This window comes from Taeniopygia guttata, chromosome 26 (assembly GCF_048771995.1).
Source record: "Taeniopygia guttata chromosome 26, bTaeGut7.mat, whole genome shotgun sequence".
NCBI classification, from domain to species: Eukaryota; Metazoa; Chordata; class Aves; order Passeriformes; family Estrildidae; genus Taeniopygia; species Taeniopygia guttata.
The window spans coordinates 3,760,365-3,785,523 of NC_133051.1; the positions used below are offsets into that span (position 1 = coordinate 3,760,365).

The 25,159-nt window shown below is 54.7% G+C and overlaps 1 protein-coding gene across 8 annotated transcripts in view; it reads right to left on the reverse strand.

Annotated features, from left to right (window-relative positions):
- The window catches only part of PPFIA4 (PTPRF interacting protein alpha 4), a 62,392-nt gene extending 37,714 nt beyond the window's left edge, over positions 1-24,678 (reverse strand). For all 8 annotated transcript variants that reach the window (XM_072918768.1, XM_072918767.1, XM_072918766.1 and 5 more), the window contains exon 1: positions 24,561-24,678. The gene's annotated coding sequence lies outside the window, so the exon portion shown is untranslated. The remainder of the gene's footprint in view (positions 1-24,560) is intronic.
- Positions 24,679-25,159: the final 481 nt, after the last annotated feature.

Sequence of the window (25,159 nt, forward strand, 5' to 3'; positions counted from 1 at the left end):
GTGGCACTGTGAGAATCCCTCTGCCAGAGGGTCCCTGGCAGGGAATCCAGGGGGATGCTCTGCCACTTCTGGTGTGGCTCTGGACACAGTCCAGCCCCGTGTGCCCATCCTGGCTGGAACCACGGCAAAATCCATGAGTGGAAGCACTGTAGTGGGATGGTCCACATTCATGGACAGACACTGAGCTGCCTCCAGCATCCCCATCATGGATCCATTCCTCTAACAACCACAGGAACTGTCCTACCCCATGGTAGGATTTCTGGATTCAACTACTGCAGCTTTCACAGCAACACCACGAGTCCCAGGAGTAGCCCAGGCTCTGGGAAGGGCCAACAGCCAGAGTCAGGGCAGATGCAAAGGGTTTATTTGGGATGGCACATGAAGGAGCCAGGACCAGGCTGGCTTTGATCCTTGCTGTCATCAAGGCCTGTGGAGCAGGAAGTGAGTTCAGTAAGTAACAGGCAGAGGTGAGTGTGCTCAGGGATGTGCACACAGGGACAAGGATACAGCAATATCCATGGAGTCAGGGATGTGCACATGAGCAGGAATGTGCAGGAAGTTCCTTTCCAGGGTCAACTCCCCTCATTTCTGTCCCACCTCAATCCTTGGGCTTTTCTCCATTCTCCAAAAGCAAGAGAATCTCACCCATTCCCAGGCGCCGCTCTGGGAAGCGCAGCTGGAGGGGGCAGAGCCAGGGTCTGTCCCTGCCCTGCACAGCTTAGCAGCTCCCAGGCAAAGCCACCCATGCCAGCAGTCACTTTGAAGGACCTTGGGGACGTCCATGTGGGTGACAGCCCAGACACCCCCACACTCTGCTGTGACTGCAGCAGCAGCAAGGGCACACCCAGAGCAGCTCTTTGCTGCTGGAGGTCAGAGGGGCCTGAACTCGCTCCCAATTAGTGCCTGTAAATTTCAACCTTTCACAGGTCTCTGGGAGAACTCCCTAAATGTTCCTGCCTGGCTTTAGAGGGCCTTAAGTGCTGGGATAATCATCGGGTAGAGGCTGTGAGGAGACAGCTGGGAGCTGAGCAAACACACACTGCACAGCTCCAGCCTTGCTGGGTATTTTTAGTCCCGTGGGGCTGACAGGCACAGGCTTGCTGGGAGCAGGTTTCTTGCCAGGGAAAACGTGCTTGCTTTACTATCCCTCCCCCCTCCACCCCAAAATGATGCTTTCCCCCTTTTCTGGGATGGAAAACAGCACCATGTTGCATGCTCAGAGGCCACTTCCTCACAAAGGTGCCCAGACGTGGAGCAGCTGATGGGGAGCAGAAGGGGTTTTGCCCTGGAGCTGATGATTTCTCAGCACAGCTCAGCAGTGAGTCAGGCTCAGCAGTCAGTCAGTGAGTAGGATGCTGGGTCCCAGGGAGCACCCTGGCTTTCCCTTCCCAAGGAGGGCGAGAAGCACCCACAGCTTTACCCACACACGGAGGATAGAGACAGCCTCGTGTTTCCTCTCCACTCACATCCCAGCCCTGACAAGAGGAGGAGAAAAGCCTCAGTGGCTCTGTCAGCAGGACCATCACCCAGCAGGCAGCTGGCAAAGAGGCTTTAATGCACTCCTTGGAGGCAACAAGCTCTCAGAAATTGAACATCCCATAAAAATGTCACTCGGATCTCTTCTGCTCCTGGAAAATCCTCCTCAGCTGCCCAGCTTGGCCTTGGAAGCACAGAGTTGGGGTGGCAGAGCCCAGCCCAGCACCCCTCACTCCCAGCTCCCTGGCACAGGAACAGCCTCCCCTCTGCCCAACCAGCCAAACTCGGGGTCCAGCACCCACACTGACCTCCCACACTGACCCCTCTCTGACAGATCCAGGAGGGACCAGAGTCTGATGCCCTTTTGCTGTTACTTTTCCCTTTCAGGAATTGTGACCCCAGGACAGGCAGCAAGTGTCGCATCCTGGCATTCCCAGCAAGCTCATCCCAAACACTGCCCCTGCAGACAGAGCCACACCCCAAATTAAGTCCAGCCCACCCTTACTGAAGTCAGACAGCACTTGGAAGCAGCCAGGACATGTTGGGCCACCAATTCACCCTTGCCTATCCCAGGGAAGGTCAGTAGTGACCCTCTGAGCAGTGGGATGGCAGAGTGGGAACATCCTCACCATCTCTACCAAGCCACAGAGCCCATTTCTCCTACCCTCAGTGAGAAGTGTGGTAATTAGAGGTTGGGAAAAGATACAGCTTCATCCCATCCTTCCTCCCAGGTCCCCTCATTTATTCCCAGGGCACGCTGTGGCCTCTTGGGACCTCCAGTCCCCTGAGAAGGACAAGGAAGATCCAGTTTTCCGTGGGGCCCATATGGTAACAGTGCTCCCAGATTCCCTAAGGCAGCCCCGCCGCCGGCAGGGAGCTGCACAGATGGTCCCTGGCTGGTGCCAGGGGCTGCCTGTGGCCAGGACACCCAGGGATAACAAGGGAAATGAGGCATTCTGGCTGGAAATAAGTACCATTTTTCAGCAGCAGAGGATTGGATTCCCATTCCAAAAGGTGAGATGGATTTGCCGAGATCGGGGCTGGGAATGTGGTGGAGACCTGAGAAAAGATGCAGCAGTGCCTCCTCTCTCATCCACGTCTGGGAGGTCTCCTGGGGTCCCCACACCCACAGCAGTGTGTCCTTTGCCCCCAGTGGGACAATATCCAACTTGTCCCTTGTTGGAGATGCAGCTGTGGCAGAACAGGACATTCAGGCAGTGTCTCTAGGGCTTGGAGCTGTCTCAGGTGTGGGGAAGCCCTGGGTGCCCCTAAAGGGTGGGTAGAGGGGATACTGCAAGCAATAAAAGGCAGCCACTCCCAATATCTTACCTTAAAGGAGACATTTCTGCCCCAAAGATTTGCTCCAAACCCATGAAGCAGCTCCCACCTCAACCCTTGTGCACTCAAGTTGCTAAACCAGAGGAGAATCCGCAAGGAAAAATGTCCAGATCTGAGTTTCTTTGCAGGGAGCAGTAAATGCTAGCATTGCACTGGTATTTATACTTCCCAGTGGGAGGGGAGGCATTACACACCACTTCCAGAGGGTATATTCAGACAACCACCTGCTCCTCATTGTGCAGAGACACAATTGCTCCTCAACAAAACCCTGTCAGACGAGGAGCTGAAATCTGCACCGGGCCCTGGAGGGGAGGAGGGAGCAGAACTCTCAGGGCTGGCATCCAAACACAGTCACACAGGCATCTACAGGAATCCACAGGACTTTGTCACCTTGGGACGTGCTATGGGGGCTGTGTGAGGGGTCCTGACTCAGTTTCCCTGTTTCCAAAGTGGGCCACAGAGAGAGGCGGGATCTCAGGATATCCCAAGGAGGACCACAGGTCTGAGGATGCTGCTGAAGCCCTGAGGATCCCAGGAGCATGTATGGAAGCACAAGGAGTGTTCTGGAGCAGCACGAGACTGTGGTGCTGGAACACGAACTGGAATTTACTCTTTGGCACAGCTGCCCCAGCTGGCATGAGGGGTTCACCCGAAATCCTGGAGAAATCCCAATTCCTTTGGTGAACAAGAGGTTGGAAAATCACCATGTGCCCTGGAAGGGAGGAAACAGAGGCACCTGATCCATGATACCAAGCTCACATCCCTCTTCCAGGATGTGGTCTGCACTCAGATCCATCCACATGGACAAGGAGGGGTTTCAGCAGCCACCAAACCAACACAAAAAAAGCCACAATTCCAGTTACAATAATTTCCTTTTCCAGTTGCTGCTCTGCTGTGTGTCACATGGCTCATCAATCCTTTTGTTCCATAACTTTGCAACCAAAAACCCCATTCTTTGCTGTTAGGCTGAAGTCACAGAATCCCAGAAGCCCAGAATAACTGGGGTTGGAAGGGACCTCTGAAGATCATCTAGTCCAACGCCCTCTCAAGGCAGGGTCAAACCCCAAGCAGTGACACAGGGACACATGCAGGTGGGTCTGGAATGTCTCCAGGGAGGGAGACTCCACACCCTCCCCAGGCAGCTGTTCTGGTGCTCTGCCCTCCTCCATGGAAAGAAGTTCTTCCTTGTGTTGAAGCGTTGAGAGTCTTTGATTTCTCTCTCAAGGAAGATTATTTAAACAGCAGCAGAAGGAAATGCACTCCCTACAGAAGCAGCAGATCCAGGTGAACCAGCCCCTGACTCTGCCAGGGAATGCAGCACTGGGATCCATCCCAGCAATCGGGCTGGTTTCCAGCCCAAGGTGGATGCAGACTCCTCTGACAGAGAACAAAGCACAGGGAAGTGATCCACAGCCATTGAGAGAAACTCCTGTGCTTGTCACAGAGGGAGCATCACTGCGAAGTGCCCTCACCTTTGGGAAAGTGAGGCGCTGTGCCTCAGTCTCCCCACAAGCCGGGCACAGCTTCAGTCCTTGCTGAGACTCAGAGCAATGGCTGGTGATTTTCCATGATTTCACTAGAGGTTTTGCACGGGTACATCCCCTCCCGCCCCCATGACACTTCTGCTGAGGAGTTATCTCATCTGGGAGCCTGCCGGGCTGGAGCCGGAGCCTCCCCCTCGCTGCCAAAGCAGCGCCTGCCCTGCTTTACTCACACCCCGTGAGCACTTGTGCTGCTAATTTATTCAGCGACGAGAGAACAGCCACCAGCTCCAAAGGAAATCTGTGCCACGGGTGCACCCCAGCCCTGCCAAATGCTGTAGAGGTGCCTCTCCACTCAGCCAGCCCTGGCACCCACACCCAGCCCATGCCCACCCAGGGCATAGGGGAGGCTGCTGCTTATAGAGAAACCCCGGGGCACATCCCAGTGCACCTGAGGAGCTTCCATGCCTGCTCTGCCCAAATCCAGGGTTTTCCCAATACCACCCATCCCACTGGAATCTCTTCCACACCCTCAGCAGGCCCTCCCTGCCCCAAGCCTCAGCAGTGATATCCAGTCCCACACATCAGCTGCACATCTGCCCAATTCCCAGTGTAAAATTCAGCCACCAACTCCGTGACTGGTGGAAAGGGGCTCAGTGAGCTCCCTGATGCCACAGTGAGATCCCATTACCTGCCCCACTCGAGCAGGTCTCCAGCATTCTGCCACCACAGAATCATGGAATGATTCGCTTTGTAAAGGACTTTGAAAGCTCAACCAGTTCCACCCCCTGCCATGGACAAGGACACGAGACCAGGATGCTCCATGCCCTGCCCAACCATCCTTCATCAATCTCTAAATTACGAGTGGGGTTGAGGAAGAGCCCAGGGAGGGAATTTGGAGTCAGGGAAGAGGTAGATGGGGCTTTCAGTGAAATTTGGGAAGGGTTAGAGGGTGTTCAGAGCCACAATGGAAAGAGCAGGGATGTGTCCAGTGCTGCTGGCCTCAGGCTGGACCACAGCAGGCTCAGGAACATATCCCTGCATCACACTTTGGGGTTTTGCAGGCACCACAACCTGCAAGGGAACACCAATGGTCCTGGAGCATGACCCTGGCTCTGGGGAGGTCTCCAGAGCTCAGGAGTCACCACCAACCACCCCAGCACACAAAGAGAGACAACAGCAGCAAGACTGTGCCTCAAGTTCCCCTTGTGCTCCCCATGGCACCTGCAGACAATCCAGGCAGGGCTCCCCTTTCCTCCATCCTCCCAAAGCATGGAAGCATTGTGTTCCAGAAGAGTGGTGACATCATGGCTTGGGCACTGGATGACCACAGCCAGAGGTGACTGGGTTGGTTTCAATAACTCAGGTGATTGGGGGTGGGCAAGAGTCCCCCTTGTTTTCATCGCTTCTGTTGCTCCTTGCCTGTGCTAAGGACTTTAGCAATTACTTAATCCCTTTGCTGATAGCAGAGCTAGCTCCTAAAGAGCTTTTGCCCAGATGCAGTGGCAGGCAGTGGGACATCAGTGGGATTCTCAGTTCTGGACACTCAGGTTTTGAGGATAAGCAGATCCAGCACCAGGACAGCTCTGCAACATTTGGCAAGAAAACGTCACAGGATTTAACACAAGCATCTCCACCCCTACTGGGACATGTGGGTGCTCAGCTCCACGTAGGACAAGGCAGGACCGTGGGGTTAAATCTCTGCCTGACTGAAACCTGCTCTTCCTCCCAAGCACCCTCACACCATGGATAACCACAGCCCTCCCTTGCCAAGCCGGGCTCCTTTGGCACCTTGGCTGTCCCTCACTGGTTTGGAATGGGTGGATGAATCCCAGCAAGGAGCAGGCAGAGATGGAGATAACCAGTCCCCCAGTGCAGGCTGGTGCCCAGGGCGGTGCCAGGTCCTGACACCTCAGCCCTGAGAGCCACAGGATGTGGGAGCAGCAGCCGTGCGGGGACATCTGAGGACAGTGACATTACAGGGTGGCTGGGGGCAAGGCTCAGGGGGGACATCTGAGGACAGTGACATTTCAGGGCGGCTGGGGGCAAGGCTCAGGCACTGGAGCCCTGCCTGCTCTGTCACATCTCCAACCCACACCCTTCAGGTGCAAAGTGACCTCCCAAAACGAGCCCCAGCCAAAGCACACCCAGTACACCTGGCACAGCCAAAGCCACTGCAGAAAGGACTCATCCTACTCCTGTCTGGCATTTTAAGCTTTGTTTCATGCAAGAAGGACTTTCTGGGGGAGTCTCTGCCCTGTACATCCCAACTGCTGACATAGGGATGGCACCAGCAAGGCGGAGGACCTGGAGATGCTGTGCTTTAGAAGAAAAATTCAAGTTGTTCCTCCTTAGGAGAATTGTAGGATTAGCTCAGCCCTTATTAAGCATCAGAAGAACCACAAAAAGCACCTCAAAAATAGCCTGCCAAGGAAAACTCCATCTGGAGCTCATTTCTCCTGGATATAGGCCACAAGGAAGATACAAGGGATCCAGAAATCCCAAGTACTGGAAAAGATCAGGGAGAATAAATCAAGGTTTGGATCCAGCAGGGAGCTCCAAACAGAGCCCCTGAGGGCTTCACCCAACATGGAAGGAGCAGATGGAGGGACCAGAGGAAACACTATGTCCCACCACTGCTCCCCTTGTTTGGGGACTGGAGAAAACAGAAGAAGCTTCAAATTGAGGGAAGCAACACCAAATTGCTCCAGAAAGTGTGGGGAGTGTGGTGGTTTGCAGAGGGGCAGCAGCCCTCCCTCATGGCACGTATTATCTCCAAATCCAGCATTGGACACTAGTTCCACTCAGTTTCTAACTTGCTCCCTCTCCAAATGTGATCTCCACTCAGCTCCGTGGAGGCCAGCTAATGCAGTGTCCTCGTGTCCCCAGGCACTGCCCTGCCTGGCACGGGAGCCCCGGGAGCTCTGCCCTTGTCCTCACTGTGCTACCCACAGGCTCCCATGGCCAACCCAGCTCACCCAAAGCGGAGCCCTAACCTTGGCATCATCCAGCCTGACCCCTGCTGCCATCTATCACCCCCAAAGGGCACCAAAAAACACTGAACCCATTTCACCCTTTGGCCCAAAGCCCCTGGGAACAGCACTCTGCCACCCCAGTTCTTTGGGGGCTCCTGCATACACTGAGTTCACAAGATCCCAGACTGGTTTGGGTTGGAAAGGACCTTTAAGCCCATCCTGTTCCACCCCCTGCCAAGGGACACTTTCCACTATCCCAGGTTGCTCCAATCCCTGTCCAACCCAGCACCGGGAACAATCCCCTGAACCACCTCAGGAGGTTAGAGCAGGATTTGGCCAGTCCATGAGACATCACCAGGAGAGGAGGGACACATCTGCAGCTCAGCAGGTTTTCAAAAGAACGAAATGTGGGTGATTACACTGGTGCACCACTGGTGGGCAGAGCTGCTGGTGGGGTCGTTTCCTACCTGGTCCCTCTGCTCCTGTGCACACTCAAAAACATGGGGGCCAGGACACCTTAAACTCCCTTGGGGGTGAATGAAGGAAAGGGGATATCCCAATGCCTTGGAAAACATCTGCTGCCTGAGCTGAGGATGGTGTGTGCTCTCTATTAAAAGCCAAGAGCATATCAAAGCTCACAAGGCAAAAGGACACATGTGGGGCTTGGAATCTCTCTCCACACACAGCCCAAGAACAGCAGCTGAGCCAACACTTTCCAGAGGGTTTAGTGACCATTTCTGCAGACATCTTTAAATTTCTGGCTCTTTTACAACACAGTTGTGGACCCTGCACATCCCCCAGTGCCTGTGCCTGCAGATGTGGCAGCAGGCAGAGCCCAGCCCCAGCAGCACTGGCTGGGGGTGGTTCAGGCTCTCCCTGAGCCCCAGCACTCAGCAGTGCCAGGCTGTGCTGCTGCAGAGCTGCAGTCCCTCCAGGGCAGCACAGGCAGAAAACCCAGCTTGTGTCAGGACTGGTGGGATGCTCACCCAAGCAGAAGTGGCTCCCTGCCCAGCCTCCTGTGCCCTCCTCCTCCCTCCCCAAGTTCAGAGCTGCCTGCAGGCACCAGCCCACCTGAGGTGACCTTCACCTGTCATGCTGATACAGGGACATTCACTGAGTGATGCTCACATGTGAACACCTCATAGACAGAGCCCCCTGACCTTATCTCCTCTGGGTAAATTCACCAGTTTATCTTCACCAGCTCTGGAAGGTGCCAGGTTTGGACAGCTACAGTTGCTTCCCTGCTGAAATACAGCAATTCCAGACCAGCTCACCTGAGTGATAATAGCTGCAAGGTCCTACCTTGCCACCACCATGAGAGGACCTTCAGCTCATGCTGACACTGCAGCAACACCTCCCTGGTGCAGGAATGCACTTGGTGCAGGCACTCAGAAGGATGGAATTTACCCTGTATCCAACTGGTATGTAACTGGAGGTGGGAGTTTTGTGCCTTGCCCTTTGCAAAGTGCTTGGCCCTGCTGAAGAACATGGTGGACTCTGAAAACGTGGTGGACTCGAGGTTTGACAGGCAAAGCACTCCCAGAAGCTCTGGGAATGTACATAAATACCCACCCTGCAGATCTCCCACCATCCTGGAACAGCATGAGGTGCTGTCCAAAGGCCCTTTCTTCCCTCCAACATCACAACCACAGTTGCTGGTCACCATTTTTCAGCTCAGCAGAGCCACCTTCACCTGCCTGGACCTGCTCAGAGCTGACAGGGAGCTCCGGGGCTGGGCTCCCATACAGCAGTGCTCTGCATACTTACAGGCCATACTGCCTCGCCAGGGTGCTCCCACCCCAGATGCAGAGTGAACCTGAACAGGATTCATCTCTCCCTACAGCCAAAGCCACCTTCCTCCCAGGCACTGGGTTCCTCTGGCACCTTTGCATGTCCAAATCCTTCCATGCATAGAGCAGGGATGGATCCAAGCCCACCTTGCTCCTTGCTCTCAGGGATTTCTGAAGACCATCAGCCAGTTCTGAGGGCTGAAATGAGATAAGGGCCTACATGTTCCAGAGATAAGGTGAAATCTAGTTCCTGAAGCTCAAGAACCAAACACTCTCCCAAACCATCTCCTCTGCACTTTGCAAAGTGTGTGGCCTCCTCCAGCTGTGTCTGGTCTGGGGAACATGGGACAGGGCAAGGCAAGAGGGTTTCTGGGCCAATCTGAGTCTCCTGAGGGGAAACAGATGGGTTTTCTGGTGGGGACTGATGCTCTGAAAAGCAATTACACATGAAGACATCCCCAAAAGACTCTGCTCTGCTCTGGCCCAGAGCCCAAGTCATCCTGGGTTTGGATTTTAATTAGCCCCGTTTTGGTATCTGCTCTCTCTTCCCTCCAGATAATGATTTAATTATTACAGACATGTCTTCAAATTAGCAGCTTCCTCAGTGGATTATTCAGATCTCCTCAATTACAGAGTCCAGCTCACCACCATCACAAGAGAGGCTGGAGAGAACAAAACAAGTTTGAAATGCTTCCTGGAAAGAGGAACCATGCAAGCACCTGTACAAGCAGAGGTCCCTGCCAAGCCTTTCTCCTCTGTTTACCCAGGTCTCTCTCACAGCTGGGCAGGAAATCTCACTCCAAACCATGCCCAAAGAGCTGCATCATGTGTGACCATGACCCTGTCTACCCACCAGGCCTTTGTGCTCAGCCGAGCACAAGCAAGATGAAAAGGATGTGGGATGAGCTGGGACATGGAGCCACCTCTGTGCAACCCCCTCTAACAAGATCACAAGTCTGAGGATCCTCCAGCAGAAGGGACCCTGTGGGGATCTGGTAAGGACCCACTCTCGAACTACAAGTGCCCTTGTGCTGGGTGTCACTCAGTAAGCTCCTCACCTTGGGAGGGACCACAGGGGAGGTGGGATCAGGCAGAGAACAGGGAACAGGAGGTGGGAATAGCAAGTCCAATCTCCTCCAGCAGTGGGACTGGGCAAGGGCCTGGGGTTAAGCCAGGCCCCAGGCCTGAGGGATGCTGGTTGAAAAGAAATCAGCAGAACAGGCTGCCAAAATAAACACCAGAGATAAATGCAAAGTGAAGGAAGGGGGAGGGACTCACCTGCACAGGAAAGGAGTCCCTAGCTGAACTGCCAGGCAGACACGTTGCTCCCTCACAGTGAGGTGTGGGCAGAGCATCTTCAGGCTGCACGAATTCCAAGCAAACTCTCCTCCCCAACCTGGCACAGACTCAGAATATTCTGAGCTGGAAGGGGCGATCCCTGTCCCCAGGCTGGGCTGGGACAGGAGAGGACACGCTAAAGAGGTGCCCCATCCCTTGCTGCAAAGGACAACAAGCTCCCAAGGACACCCCAACAAGCACCTTGGTCCTTTTCCACCAACACACCTGAGCTCCTGGCTCCACATCATGCTTCTCCAAGGACCCCCAAGATTTCCCTCGCCAGCACTGCCACAATACCCACATTTCTACAATATTCACATCACTACAAAACCCACATTACTACCAAAGGAACCAGATTTTGCAGCAGCCACTGGGAAAGCTCTCTCCTTGCTGCAGCACTGGGAAAGCTGCCTCTCCCTGCTGTAGCATAGGCAGGAGCAGAACATCTCTTCTGGCTCCCCTGTCACTGCAGTTTACACTCCAGGAGACCAGCTTAAAGCAGCTGCAGCTCCTGCTGCTGCAGGAAAAGCCCTCGAGCACAGCCACGTGTGAGTCTGCACCTGCAAACACAGCCTAGGCCTCCCAAATCCCAGGCTAACCCTGCATTTGTGTGGCTGGAACCTCCTCTGAATCCCTTCCTGAGCTCAGGAAAAGCTGCTGTGCAGCACAAATACCCCGATGCTGTGGCCTGTTATCCCAGCTCGTGGGCTGGGGGATACAGCCCTGCTGCCCTTCATATCCCTGGCTGGATTCACAGCCCTGTTCTCTGGGCAATGAGCCCCACCACTGGCCTCATGCCCCATGTCCCTCTGGGGTGTTCCCTGGCTCTGTTCTCTCCAACAACCATCACAAACATTTGAGCATTCCAAGCTCTCCACCCCATCAGAGACCAACACACTCTTGCAACAAGAGCAAGCAGGGGGAGAGTAAAGACCACAATGGGACAAGGCTTTTGGTTTAATTTCCTTAAGAAACTGGGCTAAAGAAGATGGGAGTGGAAGTGACCCACAAAAAACCAGAAGGATTTTCATTAACCTGATCAAACCTCCTGGAATATGATAACAGAGGCAATAAGAGACACCTCCCCTCTGGCCAAGGACAAAGAAAAGCTTCCTAGTTATGAAGAAGATGGAGAAAATTGGAGTAGAAGAAAGGAAATTACTCAAAAATGGCTGAAATGTCAACTGTTATTAAAATGCCTTCACCTGGAGAGAAATAATGAGTGGTAAGAACAGGGATATGATGAGGGAAGCTGAACAGAGAACAAGTGGGAGAGCAACCACCCAAGAATGGTTCTTGAAAGATACACTGGGCGACTACAGGGGTGAGCTGACCTCCAGAGCTGTGCCTGGCGTGACCTGTGAAGAATTTGGGGTCCTGAGAGGCTGTGCCTGTCAGGAGGGTGATAGCACTGCAGGTGACAGCAGCCCCGGGATATCCCCCCACTGCGACAAGGGAGTCCCAAAGAGGCACAGTTAAATCCCCCCGGATTTTGAAATATCCATCCAGAAGTGCTGATCCCGTCCTCCTGTCACTTCTTCTCTGCTGTGCCTGCTCGAGGACAGGAACAGGGACACTGCTGCTTCCCCGGGGCACCTGCGGTGCCAGCAGCACGGCCGGGAATGCCGCCGCCAGCATCCCGAGTGGAAAAGCAGCTGGCATCAGCCAGGAGGGGACACCCGTCCCTGTGAGCCCCCGGGGACCATCCGCCCCGGCCGCGGCCTCGCACGGCCCCGGCGCTGCCGGGAGGGAGGGCAGTGTCGGGGCTGTGTCGCTGTCACTGCCGCTGTCACTGTCGCTGTCGCTATCGCTGCCGCTGTCGCTGTCACTGTCGCTGTCCCTCTCACTGTCGCTGTCGCTGTCACTGCCGCTGTCACTGTCGCTGTCGCTGTCACTGTCACTGTCCCTCTCACTGTCGCTGTCGCTGTCGCTGTCACTGCCCCTGTCACTGTCACTGTCGCTGTCGCTGTCACTGCCGCTATCGCTGTCACTGCCGCTGTCGCTGCCGCTGTCACTGTCGCTGTCACTGCCGCTGTCACTGTCGCTGTCGCTATCGCTGCCGCTGTCGCTGTCACTGTCGCTGTCCCTCTCACTGTCGCTGTCGCTGTCACTGCCGCTGTCACTGTCGCTGTCGCTGTCACTGTCACTGTCCCTCTCACTGTCGCTGTCGCTGTCGCTGTCACTGCCCCTGTCACTCTCTCTGCCGCTGTCGCTGCCGCTGCCGCTGTCACTGCCCCTGTCGCTGTCACTGCCCCTGTCACTCTCACTGCCGCTGTCACTCTCACTGTCGCTGTCACTGCCCCTGTCACTCTCGCTGTCACTGCCCCTGTCGCTGTCGCTGCCCCTGTCGCTGTCGCTGCCCCTGTCGCTGTCGCTGTCACTGCCCCTGTCACTGCCCCTGTCGCTGTCGCTGTCACTGCCGCTGTCGCTGCCGCTGTCGCTATCGCTGCCGCTGTCGTTGTCACTCTCGCTGTCACTGCCCCTGCCCCTGTCACTGCCCCTGTCACTGCCCCTGTCGCTGTCGCTGTCGCTGTCACTCTCACTGCCGCTGTCGCTGTCACTGCCCCTGTCCCTGTCACTGCCGCTGTCGCTGTCACTGCCGCTGCCCCTGCCCCTGTCACTGCCCCTGTCCCTGTCGCTGTCGCTGTCACCAGCACTGCGGGCCCGCCGCTCCCCGCCCAGCCGCGGCAGCTCCATCCCCGCCGGGCCGGGCCGGGCCGGGCCGCAGCTGCGCTGGCCCCACTCTCCCGGCGCGGACACAAAGCCCGTCCCTGCTCCACCCCGCCGATCCCTCCGGCACTGCCGCAGCTGCCGTGCCGGGAATTCTGGAGCAGGAGCCGCTCGCATTCCCGGCGGCATCCTCCTCTCCTGGCGTCTCCCTCCAGCGCCTCCCAAGAGCTGCGTCTGTGGACACACGGCTCCATTCACCCCCGCAGAACCCCGGGCACGGCCCCGGCTCCCCCAGCCCAGCCTTGCTCTGCCTCTCATTCGCACTCACGCTGGGTCCAGAGTGCTCCGAACCTGACAAGATTCACTTTTTGGGATGCAAGAAGTGAGAGTCAACCTCACACATTTCCTGCCGGGGTAAGGTCGAGGGCAGCAGGGAGTTGGGAGCTGTGCCTGCTCAGAGGTTGGACTTTTCCAAACACAGATCGTCACCTTCAGAGGAAAATATAAAGGCAGTAAAGCCATCCCAGCTGCCACCACCGGTCCCACCAGCAGTCTGGACCAGCTCTCCCCTGCCAGCCTCCTCTGGTTACTGGTGTCATCAGCACCTGTCCTGGGCCTGGAAGCCCTCTCATATTTACAGAAGTTTTGGGTACCACCAAGTGCACTCAGCAGCTGCGTCAGAGTGATAAGCCTTAATTCATGCCAGGGGGGACAGACATAGGCAAAAGGAAACTGTGAGGTCCCAGCTGCCTCAGGTGCTGGTTAAACCCGGTGCTCACAAGCAGCTTCAGATCACGGCTACCATGTGGCCACAGTGGTATTAAGCCAAAAGTTGTACTTGATGATCTTGGAAGTCTTTTCCAACCTTAATGATTCTATGAGTATTTGATTCTATGATTTGGGGATAAATCCTGCAAATTCTCACACTTTTGGGAGAACACATTCAGACAAAAGTCCAGCTCAAGAGTGACCACACAGGAGCTGACCAATGTCACTCTCCTCTCCACCTACACCAAGAAAAAAGAGAAAGCTTCAGGTGCAGGCAGCAGCATGAGAAGATTCTTCTGCTTCCTTCCCCACACCAGGGTTTTGGCAATTTGAGGCACCTCAGGGCAGCCCACGAGGAATCAAGAGTCTTTGGAAGGAGAAAGTCCAGGCACTGAGAGATGGAGGACCTGACCCACCCTGGTCTGACAGACCAGGGTGGATCTTCCTCATGGGTCACTGCATTTGATCCCAGGGCAGGGCAGTAATAACCGTGGCATCTTCAGTGGTTGGATTTCCTTTGAGCTGCCGTAGAGAAAGGAAGAAATCAAGCAGCTAGTGTCTGATAGCTGGTGGGGCTGGTGACTGGTTTCCTCATCTTTTTAGCCTCGAAAATAAACTTTTTTTTTTTTTGCAAGACTGGGGGAACTATCAATGCCTGTGTCCATGGCCTGACCACATTGCAGCAGGGTGTATGGCTCCCAGGGAGCAGCCAGCCCTGTGAATGTGTTCCTCAAGGCCCTGCTCCTACACTGCTGCATTCCAGCTCCCTTGTGAACTTCTCAGCAGCAAACAGGGTGATCACATGGAGATGGAGACAGGAAAATCCAAATACCTTCAATCCAAGGTCTCCTAAAGAAACAAATCCCTTTAGAGTATCACTCCTTGTTGTGGTGTGTTTTGCTTTGAAGCCATGTTTGCCCCCTGTTCTCCTCCCTAATCCATTCCCTTTCCCAGTTGCCAATTTTCCCAAGCCCTTCCCTAACCTCGTCCCTTCCAAGTTGTCAATCCTCCCTATCCCTGCCCCTTTCTCCAGAGAGTTTTCTGTCTGTCTTGTTGCCCTCAGCACCCCATTTGGTACTTCGTATTATTCCCCTGCCCCCCGGTTTCCCTGATAGGTTCATGAGCTATTTGCCCACCTTACACTCCTCCCTTACCATATCCTCACTGGTTCACTTTCCTACACCCCTACTCCTGAGCTGCTGTATAAAAACTTCTGTTCATCCCCCCCAGTCTTGTCTGGGAGCCCAGGAATAAATCCATCTTGTTCTACCCCAAGCCCCGTGTCATCGCCCCGCACGGCGCACGCTGCAGCAAATCGTAGAAGAGGATGGTTCCCTCCTTCATCTTTTTAAAATAAACGGGCCAATCTGTGGGGGCACCCACCTCACTGAAGAAGAAGAAGGGAAAAAAACATCTATGATGAAGAACATCAGCGAGCTCTGCCTTGGACTCTAAGAGGAGCTGAGCGGAAGATTTGAGGCTCCAGGACTTTTTCATCCTCGCTGTGTGTGCTCTCTACCCCAGGCTACCAGGTGCCCCGAGGGAGTGGATTTATCCCAAGAGGAGGAGAGAGGCTTGTTGAATGGCTCACATTAGGCTGAGCAAGGCCATGAACAGCAGGCGAGATAACATCAGGATCCCTGCAGGGCAAGGCATTGCACCAGGGACAGACAGTGGCCGTGCCCAAGGCCTTCAAGCACCGGGAACACCCGGGTCCCTGGAAGTGACCAGCTGAGGAAGATAAAGTCCCCAGTTTATGGTGATTCCACCACAGAAGTCGGCTCCTGAACTGGCTATGGAGAACCACTCCGGGACCGGTGCCTCCTGATAAGCAGCTGATCCGAGGGGATCACCACCACCACTCCCTTGGATCCCCAAGGCGAATGGCCAGAAATGCCTCCACCCTTGCTCTGGGGGTAAGTGAGCCGAAGCAGGGCATTTTCCCAGCGGGTGGGTTTAGTCTCCACAAGCTGGTGGCCAAGCTTGCGGAGACCACAGGGTACCCTCCTGATCTAAGGGGATCTTCACCATCACTCCCTTGGATCCTCACTCTTCCCCCAAAGGCTGGGGCATCCCATGAGGGTTGAGAGAGTAGAAAAGACAAGAATAGGGCAGAAATTTTCCATCAAACGATGGCACGTTTATAAGAATAGGGGAGAATCTAATATTATGCAAGAAGCCCCTGACACCCATGCACCTCGTTGAAATTTAGGTGCGTTGGGCTCCTCCCCTGTAAGTTCCCCTGTGGCTTCTGTGAAGCTCTCTGCACCCCCTGTCCCTCGGACATCCCAAAACCCTACCCTATCCTCCCTTGGGGATGGTGTTGGCCACAGCACCCCAAGCACCCCGCTGGACACTGTTCAGAGCTCTCGAGGGAACTGCAGTGCACTCGGCACTCCTTTCCAAGGTGGTGCTGGCCACGCCACGTGGAACCTCCTTTCCTGCCTGGACCCTTCTTCTCCGGCCCCAAGTTTCCCACCAGCCCCACCCCTTCCATGGAGTCCCCTACACAAATCGCGTGTGGGGGCCAGTGCCCTTTGTTGGAAGAGGGGTTGGACCATCCCCCATTCCTTATTGCGGCTCCTGCTCTGGGGGGAGGATCACCTATGGGGCCTCCCGTCAGGGGACCCTCCTTCTTGGGAGATCACCCTCTTTTATGGAGGGACCTCCTTCGGAGGAAGGTGGAGCTGGAAACCCAGGCTTGGAACCGGCCGTTTTGTCTCCCCCTACGATGGGGGTGCCCAGGTCCATCCCCTTAGCGATACCCCGTAACATCTTTGGCAGCTGCCAAAGCAATCATAATTCTTCTTATGAACTGAATCAATTACTAATTCAATTGGCATTTAATTTTTGGAATAATCTCCCCAAACCCCTTGACCCTTCGAAACCTTTGCAGAAACCTTTCCAGATCATTAGGTCACATAGGAAAAGACTGTCCAAAGTAAAAAAAAAAAAAAAAAAAACCTATCATCCGAATAAAAATAAAAATAAACAATTGAATGAATATAAGAACAAAATTATTCAAGAGTGACTGCCCAAGTTCCCTATCCATTTCCTTAATTATACCCTACCAAGTGTTCCTTTTAATTTCCATATTATTTTACAGTTTTCACAGTATGCTTTGGAAAAAGTTCATTAATTTACCTTTAGACCTTATTTAAACTTCATGATCTTTGTTGATTTTTATTTAACCATTTTCCCATGTTTCCAACTAAATTTTGTAACTAAAAAGTTGTTCATTATATTCTTGATACTTTAAAATAATCTGCTTGTTAAGTTATATATTATAGACAGAGGAGTCACTCTGTCCAGTTAATACCCACTGTTACATAAAATAAAATGAGCAAATAAAATGAGCTCTCAAAGCAAAACAGTTTGCCACCTTTTCTGTATCCCACATCTCAAAGCCAGGTGTGAAAAGGTAATTTTTTTATTTACAAAGAGGATGGAAAAAGGTAAATTGTTTATTTACAAAGAGGATGGAACAGATTCCCAGGACACACACACTGAGTTAACAGTGGGTTTTGAGAGTAATTTGCTTGATGCTACATGAAGTCCCCAAAACTCATCCTTTCCTCAATAAGATGGGCCCTCAGTGGCCACCAGAGAAGGTGCCATTATTTCCCTCCTGGACTTCACACCCTCAATTGCAAACAGACCTCACAGCATGGAGAGTAAAGGTTATTAATGTTCTTTTACCCCCAAATTGATGCAGCTGCTGCATTACCTAAAGGCCAGATCTGGAGGGCAGAGTGTGACCCTTGGGAGCGCAGCAGATGTCCTGCACCGAGCCATGAGCAGTATCTCAGGCAGGAATGGAGGCTCTGCAATAGCCAAGTTGCTGGAGAATTCAAGCATTGGTATTTTTAGGCAGCGGGAGGACGTGTGGGAGAGCTCTCCCCGTGCAGGCTGATGCCATTTGCTGCAGGGCACTCGGAATGAGATTTATTGACTATGTGTGATTTGAAAGCAACACCGGTGTTCCCAGAGAGCCAGGCACTGATCAGCACTGCTGGGGCTCATGGCAACCTCAGTTTAGGAGACAAAATTTCTCTATAAACGTGTAAACATGAAGGACACACGTAACAAAAGCCATTTCTGCTTGCAGGGATGCTCTAGCTGCCAACTCCAAAAGCGGCCACTGTGAAAGTCTGCTAGCTAAACTAACTAGAAGCAGATGATCAAAAGCAGGAAAAAGTGCTCTTTTTTTAATATGGCAGCCCAAAGTGTTGGCTGCAATCAAGTGATTATCATCCAGGTTTTGATGCTGGGGAAAAGATTCTCTCTTCATCAAACACAAGATGCTCTCTGGGTAGCACATCTGGATGTCAGATAGCTAACAGCAGCAAAGCAAACCCTTTCTGGATCTGGGAAAGGAAAGACAGCTCAGGTCAGGAGAGATGAGCCTTCTGGCTCTAATTAAAACCTGATGGGTTAAAATGAGTAAAGCCATGTTATTAAGCACATGGTGCATGGAGAGCCCAAACCCCCGGCAGGGTTCTGAGAGGAGGCTCTCCAAAGGATGCTGGCAGTGACCCAAGACTCCATCCCATGTCCCAGTAAAGGCACATCCGCTTCCAGGTGCTGCGATGCTGGGGAGGAACATGGACAGCAGCTCTCCACAGGCACATGAGAACCTCCAGAATTTCCACACATCCACTCTAGCACAGCCAGGTTGTCCAAGCAGCAAAGCTTGAAAATTTGGGTTGGTCAACACGCCCTGGATCCTTCAGAGGCCTTGGTTTTCTGCTCCTCTACCTCCAACATGGCCTCCTCAACCCTCCCCAGCCTGCCTTAGCCCAAACTGCTGGCAGATGCAGGCCTGGCTGCAGGAGATGTGGGGACTGGGTTCCCTTTGCCCATCCAGTGGTGCATCCAGGCTGGACATTGCCTTCAATGATGCTCCAGTCCCACAGCAACCTTGTGGGACAGGACCTCTCCTTCTGCCAGCATCTCTGCACAGGGATACAGCCAAGAGTGATTCCATCCTCAGTCTTGTGGGAGACATGTCACCAGCACACTGGGATGGCAAAGGCTCCACCAGCACTATGTCCCAGTGATTCCCACCCTGGCAGATCCCAATCCATGGCCAGAAACCAGCTGTAGCCACACCAGAATGCCCCGAAAACATTCCCTTCTGCAGATACAGGAGCAAAGCAGGACTTGGCTGTGCCACCCTCACACTTCACTCCCACCAGCCCTTCCCAAGAGTAGGAGCTCAGCTTCACAGCATGCCAGGGAAAGCAAACACAGGAGGGAAAAATCCAGGAGCACCAGAGCCACTACATCAGGCAGAGAAACCATCCCAGACACGGCAGCTCCTCCTGAGCTTCAAAACACCACCATGACCAAAAGAGCCCTGAAACAGCTCCTTGCAATCCCCAAATCCAGGTGTCACCCAGGAAGACCCCAGCTGAGCTGGGTACTCCTTGGGATGGAGCAGGAATTGTAAGGCACAGAGCCTTCCACCACACCAGGACACAGATCTGTCCCCAGGGACAGAGGATGAGAGGGCACAGAGCCCATTCCCCTGGCTCTGGCCTTATTTGAAGACCCTGAGTGGGCTCACAGGACACGGAGTATCCAAGGTGGATCCTGAGAGCTCCATCTGCAAACAGGAGTGTCATCCCCCAATGTCTCCCAGGGAAACCACACCCGCACACGGCACTTGGTGTTATGTGGGGCAGTGTGGGACCAGAATAACTCCTCTCCTGGCTGATCAGCATGTGAATAAATCAGCCACAGCCAAAAATAACCTCTGGGCATTTTTTTACTCCTTCCTGGAAAACAGTTTGGGCAAGATACTTGAAAGAAGCCCAGATCTACTTAGTTACACCTGCCAGACATTGAATTACAGGGCAGATTAAGTGGATAATGGATTTCATACAAGCCCACGTTTCCCCTCTGTGCCCGCAGCCCCTGACACTGGGAATGTCTGCATGGGGAGCAGTTCTAGGCATCACCACCAAGCCCATTTAACTCATGATCAAGAGCCTGAGATCAGCTTTATGACATCTGTGTTAATGCCACATTGAGGCTACAAACACCTTCCCAGCTCTGGAACCAGAAAGGCCAAGTTTTGGCAGGAGAAAATCCATGTGAGGATGCTCTGCACTAATGAGTCTCTGAAAAGGTGAGAGTTGGGCTGGAGCTAGACATCCCTTTCTCCCGGGCTCCAGGCATGCCTCCCCCCGGAAACCCTACAGCTGCAGTGTTTGCCCTGTCCCAGCACATCACATCATGATGTGGCCAGGAGGGAATCTGGAATTGCAGAGAAAATTCCACCAGGAATTTCCACCAGGAAAGGGTGGAAAAGAGAAGTCTAAATGCATGCATGGGCAGCAATTCCGGGAGGGGACCCATTCCCTGCCGTGTCATCCTGTCCTGGCGAGGGATGCTGCCCTCTCTGGAAGGCGGGATGTGGAGCCCAGGCAGGAGGAGCCTCCTTCCTTCCCCTCCTGCCGCACAGCCCCGTGCCCGCTATTTAAAGCACTAGGTCCTGCTGGCAATGCCTTACCCTTCGGAGGAGCTGGCCCAGGCCCCCGTGCTCCCTGGCACGGCTCTGCCTCCGGGACCACCGACACAGGGGGCTGGACAGGGCAGGAGCTGCAGGGAAGAGGCACCATGCAGCAAAATCCCCGGGAACTGCCCTCTCCTGGAAACCGCTCGACACGGACAGGAGGATGGGGAAACGAGCTCTCATCTGCCACTTGTTTTCTTCTTTTTTTTTTAATGTTTGAATGCAATTAAAGGCAGCTACCCAGCCAGCACATCCTTGTGCTTGCTAAGAGAAGCATGGCAGGAACTGAAAATCAGCAGCAGGAAAAAAATAATCTGCATTTCAGATAAATTCCAGCCCTGTCAGTCCTGCAGGATTACAGAGCTGGATAAGCAAGCCACGAGCTGCTTAAAACATCAGGGTGAAGATTCAGCTACGGAAAAGCAACGTGGAGGACACAGGGTCAGTCCCCTCCTGGCCAGTGGCTTTTGGAGAAGCTTTGACACCCAGCTCCCAGATTCTCCTATGGGATGGGAATCACTGCGCTGCCAGTGCTGCCCAGTGCTAAGGGTCAGCCAGTTTTGCACAAAAATGAGAGAGATGAGCAGCTACTTCATTCATAAAACCACAGAATCACAGCATGGCTTGGGCTGGAAAGGACCTTAAAGCTCAGCTCATTCCAATGCCCTACCATGGGCAGGGACACCTCCTGCTGACCCCTACTAACCAAGCCCTGTCCAGTCTGGACACGGACACTGCTGGGGATTCAGGGGTAGCCACAGCTTCTATGGGGAGCCAGGTGGTGTGCCAGGGCCTCACCACCCTCACAGATATTTCTTCCCAATATCTAATCTAAATCTTTCTTTTTTCAGTGTGAACTCTCTTGTCCCGTCACTCCATTTCCTCATGCAGAGTCCCTCTCCAGCTTCCTTGTGGCCCCTTCACACCCTGGAAGGGGCTGTGGGGTCTCCACACAACCTCCTTCTCTCCAGGCTGAACTGCCCCAGCTTTCTCAGCCTGATTCCTCAGGACATCCTTACCCTACAAATGAACTCCAGACTTTTACCTTTTCCCCACAAGGGTTTCAACCTTCTTGACCACACAACAAACAGAAATAAAATCCAATTATATCAGTACAACCTTTTTTAGCAAAGAGCCTGGAATAATTTTCCAAAACTTCTGCTCCAGATGGGCCCAAGCACAGACCTGTCCCCCAACACTGCGGTTGTTCCATGTGATATTTTCCCTCCTCCCTCCCAAATGCCAGCCTGTGTGAGCACACCCACATGGGCACCCACCTCCAAGCCTTTCGTCTGCTCACAGGGGCGGCCTTTAAGCACTGAAAACTCCCAACCACATCCCCAAGGCTTGGACCCACCTGCAGGGCCCACAGCAGAGCCCTCATCCTGGGTCAGGTCTGTGCTTGGAACATCCCAGAAATCATTCGTAAGGAAGGTGCTGTCATTCACACCTCTCTGGGAGGACAGCTGGGCAATGGATCCAACAACCTTCTCCTCCAGTTAATATTCAGAGACCTCACAGCTCAGTTTTGGGAGCCATCTGGGAAGCCTCTGGCTCACCAAAGCATTCTTTAGGAGGAAATTAATTGTGAATTAAAGTTTCAAGGTTAGATGAAGAATACAGTATCCTTCTGCTTTGCTGGAAATCCTGAAATGGCACTCCCCAGACAGAGGATGGGACTCTCAGGTCAACGTCTCTCCATGTGCACAGAGTGGAGCCCTCTAGAAGTATTCCCAGTTGGGCCCCAATTTGAGTTCAGCTCCCTCTGAGGCTCCAAGAATGCCTCTCCTAGCTAGCTCCAGTGTGAACTTCCAGCTCCAGCAAAGTGTCAGGATCTTTCCCAGCACTGACTCAGGACCTCCACAGCCTCACCCAGCAGAGTGGGACCCACCAACTCACATTCACTCAGCCTCCTCCTCATCCCTGTCCTCATTCCCAGCCCCCGGTGGGAGCTGCCCCAAAGGACAAGACTTGCAAAAATGTCCCTCCAAAGATGCAGATGAGAAGGGTTTCAGTGGGGGTTTTATCCCTGGTGTCTTCTGAGACAGCTGAGACAGGCAGGAACCCAAATCTCCAGCATGTCCAGTCCCTCTGCATCTCCACTGGAGATGCTGCCAAGCACAGCTGGATTGGTACAGAGCAAGACCCACTCACCACAAAGACACAAAGCTGCACAGGGATGAGATGTTTAAACCCACATCTGCCAAGCTGGCCACTCTAGAAAACCAGATCTGTGCATCAGTCCCACTGGTGCCTCAGGAACCAGCCAGTTCAGAGGAACCCCCCCCTCCTGCTGGTGACACTGGTCCTGGACTGCCTCTGGACTGACTCCTGGGAAAGAGCTGCAGGAGGAGCAAGCACTGAAACTGGGAAGGCACCTGGGCACCCAAGCACCACAGGGTGCCAGGGAGATGGCAGCAGGGACCTGTGCTGATGGCTCCCTGACAAATCTCCAGGGAAGTCCCTAGAGATCAGTCCTGTTCCCCAACCAGCACATGCAGGGAGCAGCACACCGTGATGTCCCCAAGAGCACAGGTACCTGAGACTCTCAGACCATCAGAGACACAAAGACATCCAGCTTTCCACCTTCTGCTGTGTGGACATCACCACAACCAAGAAACTCCCAAACCACATGGGCACATTCATCCAGGTCCCAAACTCTAGCTCATGCTTGCTTCTGGACCAGCTCCTGCTCACACAGTGGCTTGGTGGTATTAAACCCACTAGAAGAACCTCATTCCAACATCCAGCAGATGGTGGCAAATGAGCTAAAATGAACACTTTGCCAATCCTGACTTGGCCAAAACCAGGGCCTCTCCATAAGGGTTTGCACAGCTTTAACAAAACCCAGCTCCCTAAGCCAATTGCTGCTCTAATGATGCAATTGAGGGGATAAACAAGCCCTTCAAGGCTGGTTATTCAGGAGCAAACAGTGCTGTCTGGAGGCAGCTTGCAGCAGCCCTGTCAACAGAGCTAACAGAGGCTGGGAACCAGTGTGGGCACAGCTGGAGCTAGCCAGGCTGGCCGGATGCTCTGTTGGTCCAACCCTGAGCACACAGGCCAATGTTTAGGCTGAACCAGATCCATGAACATCTTCCCAGTTCCAAGCTGGCCCAGCTTGGAAGGCATTTACCTGGTGCTGAGCTCCAGGAGCATGTGTGTGGCAGCATCCCCATGAGCCCGTCCAGCCCAGAGCTCAGAGCCAGGCAGATGCTCAGTGGGGCTGACACAGAGCTCGGCACTGGGTGGATGCTCCAGGGCTGGAGGCAGCACCGAGGAAGGCGGGAGGAGACAGTGCTGGGAAATCAGAGAACCGACCAGGAGAAGGCCATGGTAGGAACCAGGCTCACCGGCATTCCTGCCCTCCCCTCGGTGTAAGGCAATATCTGGGGGAGGGGATGCAAAGGGACAGCTTAGGAGCATATGGGGGGCTGGCAGGGGCAGAGAGCAGCTGAAAATCAAGGCCTCCTCTCCCGGGTTAAGGAATCACTGCCCCCTCGCTGCCCCCCATACCATGCGGCCTTGGGGGATGTTCCCACCCTTCACTCCCGTGCCTGCACACCCAGTGGGGATGGGGCAGCACATCTCCTCGGCTCTCGGTCCGGGGCCAGTGGACTGAGGGAAGCAATCCTAGCTCAAATGCTCGGTCTGAGGGTAAAGCCGGGGCACAGCAAGTCCCCCATCCAACCCAAGTCGGGGTGAGAATGACATGCCCCAGCTCAGACTCAACCGAAGGGAAATGAGGGAGCTCAGCACACCCTGACTCAGACACCCCCTCCAAGGGGTAACAGGGTGGGAGACGAAGCACCCCCGGAGCGAGTCAGCCCCTTCCGGGGGAGGGGGCAGAGCATCCCCCGGGGCACGGCAGGGCTGAGCATCCCTACTGCGGCACCGCCCGGGGGGCAATGGGGAGCATCCCCAGTAGGGATGGGGGGGGAGGAGGGCAGAACATCCCTGGGGGATGGCAAAAAGGGAAGAGCCCGCCGAGTCCGGCCCCACCAAGGGGGCTGAGCATCCTCTCGGGGGGCAGCAGAGCATCCCCGGAGGAGGCAATACGAGCAGAGTCCTCCGGGTCTGGCCCCAACCCGGGGGCTGAGCACCCCCCGGGAGGCCCCACGGGGGTCACGGGGGCCGAGCCGGCCCCGGGCGGCCCCGCGCGGGGCCGAGCATCCCCCGTGGGCAGCGCGGCCCCGCCCGCACTCACCGCCCGCCGAAGCCGCTGGAAGCCGCCGCTGCCGCCGCTGCCGCCCCGCCCCGCCCCGCCCACTGCGTCACCGTCCGCGCCTGGCCACGCCCCGGCGGCCACGCCCCGCGGGTCGGGGGTCGGGGGTCGGGCGGGACCGGGGGTCCAACGGGGGCAGGAGCCTCCCCGGGGACAGGGTCCCCTTGGAAAGGGGAGGAACCGCTCCCCACCTTTGGGCGTTAAAGGATTTTCAGGAGCGACCCCCCCCGGCGGGTCGGGGGTCGGGGGTCGGGGCGGGACCGGGGGTCCAACGCGGGCAGGAGCCTCCCCGCGGACAGGGTCCCCTTGGAAAGGGGAGAAACCTCCCCCCTCCCCCCCTTTGGGCGTTAAGGGACTTTCAGGAGCGACAGAAATCCGCCCAGGGGAGCTCTCTTTGAGGGCAGAAATCCCCTTGGGGTTAGGAATTCCTCCGGGAGGACACAAAACTCTGAGGTGGGGCAGAAATGCCCCTGTGGGAGTAGGAAACTCTCTTGTGGGGAAAGTTCCTCCCTGGGGGAGGTACAGGAATGCCCCTGGAATGGGCATGGAACTCTCCTGGGGGCAGGAACAGGTTTGTAAGT